The sequence below is a fragment of the Spinacia oleracea genome, chromosome 3 (genome assembly GCF_020520425.1).
Source record: "Spinacia oleracea cultivar Varoflay chromosome 3, BTI_SOV_V1, whole genome shotgun sequence".
Lineage (NCBI taxonomy): Eukaryota > Viridiplantae > Streptophyta > Magnoliopsida > Caryophyllales > Amaranthaceae > Spinacia > Spinacia oleracea.
The window spans coordinates 122,997,750-123,007,715 of NC_079489.1; positions in this window are offsets into that span (position 1 = coordinate 122,997,750).

Consider the following 9,966-nt stretch of genomic DNA (forward strand, 5'->3'; position numbering starts at 1 on the left):
TCGTATCGGAAATGAATTCCGGAATCGGGAATTTAATCGGAAGCGCGTCGTACGAATTAGCATCGCACGAGACTTGCTAGACGAAGGCCCAGCACGAAGCCAGGCCTACGCCCAGCAAGCCAAGCGCCCAAACACACGCTGCCAAACCGCGCCAGGCCCCACCTCGTGTGGGCCGCAAGGCCTGCGCGGGTTTGTGCGATGCTCGTGCTCGTGCAACGCTTGTGTTTCAATACCAATCCTAAAGCTAATGGAATTTGTTCTATGATTAAATTCTAATCCTAATAAAGATAGAATTTGTTTAATAGAGTTTTAATAAGATTCTAAATTAAATAAATTAGTATCAAAATAGGATTCCAAGTCCTTTTCCATAACTCTATAAATAGGTGTTAGGTTATGATACATATGACATTACATAGATCATGCGGAAACAACCATTAACCCAGGACAACATATTATTTACACATAATCATTTAGCATAGTTTAGATGCATACTCTTTGTTGCGTGCCTTCCCTAGCTGCGCCCGAACCGAACAAGAACAAGTCTTTAGGACTCCAAGTGTCGTCCCTCCGTAGATAGTCCACAGCACGTCCGGATCCGCCTTAAGATTGACCAACTAGAATCGCCCTTAAGGTTCTAATATTTTCGGTTGGGTAGGCAAGAATATTGGCTGATTTTTCTGTTTAAAAATCTTAGTTTTGAATACTTAAAAACTTGTGTATAAATTATGACCCCTAGGCCTTTATTTATAGAGTTATGGAAAAGGAATCGTAATCCTAGTAAGATACGAATTAATTGAAATTAGAATCCTACATGAATTCTATTTTAATTAATTTATCTAATTAGGAATAGGAATTTAATCACACACTAACTCTTGCAGTTTTAGGAATCACGCATGAGCACAAACTCACACACACACACGGCAGCCACAAGGGCTGCCCATGCGCATGCGAGCAGCAGCCCATGCAGCGCGGCCCACGCATCCGTGGCCTTGGCGCGCGCTGGGCTTGTGGCGTGCGTGCTTGCTGGGCGATGGCCCGGCTTCGTGCTGGGCCTTCGTCCGGCAGGCCTCGTCCGATGCTAATTCGTACGATACGCTTCCGATTAAATTTCCATTTCCGGAATCTATTTCCGATACGAACAATATTTAATATTTCCGATTCCGGAATTAATTTCCGTTTCGAACAAATATTTAATATTTCCGTTTCCGGAATTATTTTCCGATTCCGGTAATATTTCCGATTCTGACAATATTTCCGTTTCCGGCAATATTTCCGATTCTGGTAATATTTCCATTTCCAATAATATTTTCCGATACGTACCATGTTTCCGTTTCCGGCAACATCTACGACTTGGATAATATTCATATTTCCGATACGATCCATATTTCCGTTTCCGGCAATATCATCGTTTCCGGAGTATTCATTTCTTGCCTGTGACGATCTTAGCTCCCACTGAAACCAAGATCCGTCGGTTCCGAATATTCATAGATGGAGTATTTAATGCCATTAAATACTTGATCCGTTTACGTACTATTTGTGTGACCCTACGGGTTCAGTCAAGAGTAAGCTGTGGATTAATATCATTAATTCCACTTGAACTGAAGCGGCCTCTAGCTAGGCATTCAGCTCACTTGATCTCACTGAATTATTAACTTGTTAATTAATACTGAACCGCATTTATTAGACTTAACATAGAATGCATACTTGGACCAAGGGCATTATTTCCTTCAGTCTCCCACTTGTCCTTAGGGACAAGTGTGCATTTCCTAATTCCTTTGTCGCTCGATGCTTGCTCTTGAACATAAGGTAAGAGTTGTCATCCTTATTATGTCCAGAGGTGTTCCTCGGTTTCAGAGTTCAACTGATCAAATAAACAGATAATCATAGCCTATGATTCATCCGAGCACGGCCATGCATTTCACAGTTTCTAGCTCTCCGAGTGGCCTTGTACAACTTTTAAGCATCTCTTCCCGATTTATGGGAGGACAATCCCAATCTTGCGATCTTGAGATTAGACTTCGTTTGATAGGTGATTACCTGAGCGTTGCCTTTATAGCCTCCTTTTACGGTGCGACGGTTGGTCAACGTCAAAGCAACCAGTTCTCAAACAAGTAATCTCAAATCACTCAGGTATTGAGGATTTAGTGTCTAATAATTTAATGAAATTTACTTATGACAGATTTTCATCTCTTACAGTAAAGTTTCATAGGTCTTGTCCGATACTAGTCTTCCCAAAGTAAGTATCTATGCAAATGATTATAACATTGCCATGTCCACATAGTTCAAGAAACAGAACTACTAGTCATCTTGCATTCTAATCGTCTAACGTTTTCTATGCGTCCAATTTTATAGAAAACTCCGACCAGGGACCATTTTCAACCTTTGACATTCAAGTTCACTTGATAGACATTTCTTAGTCACAGGACTGGTCCTGACAGTCTATCTTGAATATATCGTCAAATTTGAAGGGACTCATCATTTAATACTAAACCAAGATTAAATGGAATATGAAAATACATTTCATATATGATAAATGTTCAACCCCAATGTTTTACAAGCATGGGCCTCAAACCCATCTTCTAAAACAGTTCATGGAATTCAAAGCTATGCTTGATTTCTAGTGCTACAACGTGAGTGTTGCTTCTCACTTGTTGCATCGGTTTAGTTATCATGCTTTGCCAATCTTAATATCCTTTTCATCGAATGTTCTTCGAGATATGATGATAAGATCTTTTCGAGTTTGTTTATTATGTGATCTAGTCTTTCTTACTACATTAGTGGTTCTACACATTTTGCAATGAAGAACCATTAAGTTAGCAGACGTTTTTCTTGCTTCAAGAGTGGTTCCACGCATTTTTCAATGAAGAACCATCAAGCCAGCAGATAGGTGATCTACCCAAGTTCAGTGAAGAACTTTAAACAACCCTGTTTTATTGCTTCTTAGGCAATAATTACTTTTACTTCAACTGTATAGGTTGCTAGTGATGCTTTGTTTGGATTTACCTATCCAAGCAGTTCATAAATATGTGGAAGACTCTCCAACTATATCTTAGAACATAGAAATTAATATTTTAATTTCCCACGCAACAACTCATGGTCTCCAATCCATGTTGCCATTTCAAAACACGATGCTCTATAGCTCGTCTTTATCAATGGTTAACTCCAAAGGGTCTTGCTTGATCCTTTGCCAGTGTTTATGCGTGTAGCATCAATATTTAGCGTATCTTTATTTCCTTGAATCAAGAACTATTCCTATGTACCTTTTCAAGTACCATAAGTATTCTTGATCTCAATCTAGTTGATCTTCACTTAGATCAATAGAGACTGGTATATGTTCGTCATGCCTAAAGTCATACGATACGTTTTTGGCGATCCTCATATTATATCATACATGATAAATTCTTTTGGAGAATAATTCCCGATTGAATTCTATTCATGTAACTTTAGCTTATCTAGTTTCAGTAGATACTAAATCCAGCTAAATTCTTTGACATATAATATAGGTTAAGAATCTTATTTAGATCCTTTGATGTTTAACTTAGTAAATGCTTATACATAGTTCAAACATCCTTTACTTAGATTTATTCACATGGGTCGAATATCTCCAATGGAGACTTTCGTGTTTGATTTAGTAAATGCCATTACTTAATCCAAAACAATATCATAAGATCTTTGTAAATAGATCTTAATACCCAGTATGTACTAAGTTTCGCCATGGTCCATCATTGATGAATTATTTCAAATCTAAGTCATTAGCATTTGAATGTTATTTCACAATAGAGGGATATGTGTGTGATACACATAGGACCAATTAAGTTTTAAGTACTCCCACTAAACTTCTTATATATCTATAAGAATTATGTACATTTTATGAAACTAAATTACTTATTAGCTTCACTAAAATACATTTCTAATTCCCAATTGCTTGCTTAAATCTGTACTTAGATTTCATAAGCTAGCTTTCCTTTTCAAGCATTTATTTGGATCCACAAATCCTATGACATACCATGTACATAGTTTATTCCAACATTTGATTGAGGAATACGTTTTGTCATCCAATTGCCATATGTACCAATATGCAATCATTGCTTGAATTATAGACTTAAGCATTACGATTTTGCATGAGGTTTCAACACAATCCATGCCATGAATTTGCTTGTAACCTTTAGCAACTAATCTAGCTTTGTGTGTGAACACAATTCCATGTTTGATGGTTTTTATCCTTAAAACAAACTTGCAACCAATAGGTGTGAAACTATTCTTGCAAATCAACAAAATTTCAATTTTGTCATCAAAACATTGAGTATGTTTTATGGCCTCTAACCATTTAAAACATTTGAGTCTATATATGGCCTCTAACCATTTTAGGGAATCTAGGTTTCGTCATAGCTTTCTTACAAGTCATAAACTCATTAATCTACATGATAATAGTTTGACTGCAAGTTGTAGGTTTCTTCACTATCGAATAGAAGAATCTCATAGTTTCATTGACCAGAACTCTATGTTTCCTTACTATCTAATAGAAGAATCTCATAGTTCCAGTGACTTGAACTCTATGCCTACTTGGGTATAGAACATCAAACAATAGAATATCAACAGGCACTTTGAGAGTCCTTTGAATATTCTATTCTCCTTGAAGCACTTGTAAAGTCTTCTAAGAGATGTCTATTCTTTAAAAGTTACTTCTAAAGTCCTTTCAGAATAAGTTCGGATTTTCTGAAGCACTTCGAAAAGCCTCCGGAATGTCCGTTTATGTTTGTTGTTCGCCTCGAAAACTTTCGAGGTCTATTTTCTCCCACTTGTCATTTTGGAAACGAATCTCCAAAAGGACATTATTTCGAGCAAACAAACATTATGTTCTCAAAAATTCGTGGTAGAAACAATACCCTTGTGTTTCATTTGAATAAATCATAATGAAACATATATCTATACTTGGGCCTTAGTTTGTTGAATAACAAACACTAAGCTCCCACTGAGTTTAGCAACTCTCTAGATATATATTATCGAAAAGATATTCTGAAATTTCTTTTCTATAGCTTTGACGAATTTAGTTTAGTTTGGTGGTAGTTGAGCATTTTGTTTTAGAATTTATAGGAAAAGTCTTTATGATTCATCATTGATCGAATCAAGTACTAATCGACTTCGATCATTCCAACTTAGATATGCCATATCTTATGGACCTAGATTGTGAAATTACAACACACAATCATTGATGATCATATTTGGTCTCAAGTAATCATCAACATGATCTAACCTAGATCTTTATGATTTCTTGCCAAGTGGATTTTATACTTCTGAATCTTTGAACTAGCCAAACAGATTCAACTTATATCACATTTGAGTAAATAAACCTATATTCACTCAAATCCATGTGAAATAATAAAGTTATAAAACCTTTCTTTAGCTTTGAACTCTATCGTCTAGGCGTTCTAACAATAGTTCATATTCTTTGTTACTTTCAACAAGTAAGACTAGCTTGTCTTAAGTTGATCTAGAAATCAACCAACTTTCAAAAGTCCATAAAAATAGAGCTTTTGAATGTTAACTTGTTGATATGGTCTAAGCAACAATGCCAAAGATTTAATGGAACTCAAATCAAGGGTTTGATTTGAACCTAGTAAAGTTCTTTAAAGAGTTGTTTGTTTTAATCAAGCATATTGACTCAACCAGTAATTGACCATTTCATTCAAATAAACAAACAACAAGCATTGTTTTTGTTCTTCTGAATGTGAGTCTTTCTGTGTTTGAAGCAGAAATTTAGGTATGCTGATTATGGAACAAAATAGCCATTAAGTTCCAGCCTTTGAAAGGACTTAAAACAAACTAGATGACCCTACAACTAATGTAGCATTGCCATGCTTCATTTCCCACTTGTAGGTCATTAGTGTATCCTAGCTTCCATTATTTGAGTTATTACCGAAGTAAGAACCTCAAGCGGTATATGATACCAAGGAAGTTTGATTGCTAGGTCACTTCTCTTTAAACATAAATTTATAGGTAGAAACGGAATCGTAAATTCCTTTCATTTGTTCCTCGTTTTCCTATTTCTTGTACCCTTTCTTATAGTCTTAAGAATTGAATTCTTTAGTGTTGACTTTTATACTTTGTTAGACATGTCCAATGTCACCAACAAGGTTCTTTACCATTTATGTTGAATATTCTGTTTCAACTAGATGATCTTACCAGAAGCTTCTAAAGTTCTCTAAGCATCGATCTATTTGAATGTCTAGGGACTAGACTCATTCGAGAATTAAATGGACAAAGATATTAGGTTGTTAACCATTGGTAAAGCTGAGCGTATTAAACTCAATGCTTTATGATCTCAAAACTACAGTGTATTTTGAATTCACAAGCACCAATTGGTTTGCCATTCGATTTTGATATTCGAAAACAACCATAAAAGTCGCTATAAGAAACGTACATTTTAAATTGCTCACTTTCTCTCTTTTCCGTGAATCGTTCTTGGATTCACTACCAATCGAGGAAATTTACTGTTACCTTTCTAAAAGGATTAATTGCAGTGCAAGATATTTAATTATAAACAATAATTAAAACATACATTGAAGCATGCAAAGTCTAAACATTTATCATGAATAATAACTTGAAATTAAAGCAACCACATGCAATTCAAACAAGTTATTAGCATTTTATTCGATTTTATTGTTCCGGCAGGTGTGAATAAAATGATTCCAAGACCCTAAAATCATTGAAGAACTAAGCACAGTTTGTCGACTTAATCCTAAAACATCTTAGGTAAGCAAAAGCCTTTTGCTAATAATCTAGAAACTACTCTTGGTTGATAGGTACGTCTAAGAACTTGTTAGGTAAACCTATCGATTTTGCCACGACATAAAAGGACTCCTTACTTATATCGTTGAGTTTCACCAAAACTAACATGTACTCACAATTATTTGTGTACCTTGCCCCTTTAGGACCAATAAGTAACACCTCGCTGAGCGAAAACTATTACTAGATTGATGTAAAGGATATCCAAGCAAGTGTATATTTTGGCATGGCACCTTTTAACTCAATTTTTAAGTTTGGAACTTAAGGCTCTTACTATGTTGGTTAGATTTTAAGTGAACTAAAATCCTTAATCATGCAACATAATCAAGCTTTTGATCTCATGCATTTTAAGACATATTTAAAACAATAAATAACTTAAAACATGCATAAGATATTTGTGATCTAGTATGGCCCGACTTCATCTTGAAGCTTTGACTTCAAAGTCCGTCTTGAAAATCTCCGTGGGAGGCACCATTTTCTTCAAATAGGATAAGCTATAACTAATTACAACTATTTGATGGTACGCAGACCATATTTGAATTGAAAAATAACTTTGGTGCTTTAGACCAATTACATTCAAATTAATGGTACGCAGACCATATTTTCTATCCTATTTGGGCCATACTAGTCACTTCATAACCTGCAAAACAGTACATATACAATATATACCATTCACCCATTCATTATCATGAATGGCCCACATAGCTGGTTAGTAAAACACATTATGCATCACGTAAACATTTGCAGCAATTAATCAAGGGCACCAATAATCTACCAATTATTCAGTCCTTATTAATTCTAATCGAGTTGTTTTAACCTTAAGGATTTGTAGACCTAATCAAGAGTTTATGACTAAAAAGCGCTCCCACTTAAACCAATAAATTCATATGCTTTACTAATTTTAAACATAAAATTGTATTTCTAGTCTAACCGGAAACATACAAATTTAATTAAAATTTAAAGCTCATATAAATTTATAATTGAATCCAAAAATTTTAATTTAATTTCAGTCGCATTTAAATTAATTCATGATTTTAATTTTAGTAAAATAATTAGAATAAATTCCATTTATTATAATTATAATATTCAAAATTAAAATCCAAGAAATTAATTCAAATTATTAATTTTAAAATTAATTAAAATTACGTGAACTGAAATTTTCAAATTAAACATTCAAAACGATCTAATCGTAACGCAAACACCCTACGCGTTGCATGCCCATGGGCCGTACGCACACAGCCATTGCTGGCCATGTGCGCGCAGCCCATGCGCTCGTCGCATAGCTGCTGCTTCCCTATCGCAAGCCTCCGCACAGCGCCCCATCGCACGCGAGCTATCGCTCGCAGTGCGCGCGCGCGAGATCGCTCGCTGGGCGCGCTGGCTCGCTCGCTGGGCGAGCGACATCGCGCGCTGTGCGCGCGAGCCATCGCTCGCTGGGGCGCGACATCGCTCGCTGGGCGAGCGACATCGCGCGCTGTGCGCGCGAGTAGTGCTGGGCGCAGCGCTCGTGGCACGCGAGCTTGCGCTCGCTGCGCGCGAGGCTGCGCGCACTTGTGCGAGGCAGCGCGCGTTGTGGCGCAGCTCGCTTGCTGCCCACATGCGACTGCCTTAGCTCGCCCTTCGCCCATGCCCATTCGTTCATTGCTCGTGGCACACGACACAAGGCAGGGCTGCTGCCTTGTGCTCGTGCACTACGCCCTTGCTCATTGCATTCATGCCGCACGGGCGACGAGCTCCCTTGCTCGTCGTCGCATGCCCGCATTATACAACACCCCTTAAGGGTAACACGAAGCGTCCATTGCTTCGTGCGTGCAAGTTATTTGAACGAATCGCATAAAATTTAAAATTTATATTTAAAATTAATGACAAATTAATAAATAATATTAATTTCATAATTTTAGGGCGAAAAAATCGAAAATTTATTATCCAATTGATTTCCGATTGATATGGATTCAAGTCTAGGTCATAAAAATTTAAAATTTATCGTAAATTTACAATTTTTATGGTGGTTTTTAATCATAGGTTTCTAATTAAATTACAATTAATTATGAAAATCAAATTAATTCTAAATTATTCTAATTTTCAACAAATTAATCATAATTACAAATTAGATTGCATAATTAACAAGACTAGGCATTCAAACTTGTTAAACATATGCAGTAGGTCAATCAAAAATTCAAGATTTATCAACAAGAATCGCAAATATTTAATTTAACATCTTAAATTTACGAAATTTTGCATTCGAAAAACTAAAACCTTCGAAAAGTCATAGTTAGGCTTCGAATTTGAGAATTCTGGGTTCGGCAGAAAAATACTATTTTTGTCAAAATTTTAGAATGCCTTTTACATGCGGAATTGACACAAAAATCACTCAATTCGGATGAGTAACGAAGAAACTGCCGAAAAACTGCGTACGTATAATTAAATAAACGCAATTTGCAATTAATTAACAATTACGAAAATTAATCACCCCTTTTAATTCTTGCAAATTTGTAATATTTAACCATGTTCATGCAATTTAGATTATGAAAATAATAAGGGGCTCGTGATACCACTGTTAGGTTATGATACATATGACATTACATAGATCATGCGGAAACAACCATTAACCCAGGACAACATATTATTTACACATAATCATTTAGCATAGTTTAGATGCATACTCTTTGTTGCGTGCCTTCCCTAGCTGCGCCCGAACCGAACAAGAACAAGTCTTTAGGACTCCAAGTGTCGTCCCTCCATAGATAGTCCACAGCACGTCCGGATCCGCCTTAAGATTGACCAACTAGAATCGCCCTTAAGGTTCTAATATTTTCGGTTGGGTAGGCAAGAATATTGGCTGATTTTTCTGTTTAAAAATCTTAGTTTTGAATACTTAAAAACTTGTGTATAAATTATGACCCCTAGGCCTTTATTTATAGAGTTATGGAAAAGGAATCGTAATCCTAGTAAGATACGAATTAATTGAAATTAGAATCCTACATGAATTCTATTTTAATTAATTTATCTAATTAGGAATAGGAATTTAATCACACACTAACTCTTGCAGTTTTAGGAATCACGCATGAGCACAAACTCACACACACACACGGCAGCCACAAGGGCTGCCCATGCGCATGCGAGCAGCAGCCCATGCAGCGCGGCCCACGCATCCGTGGCCTTGGCGCGCGCTGGGCTTGT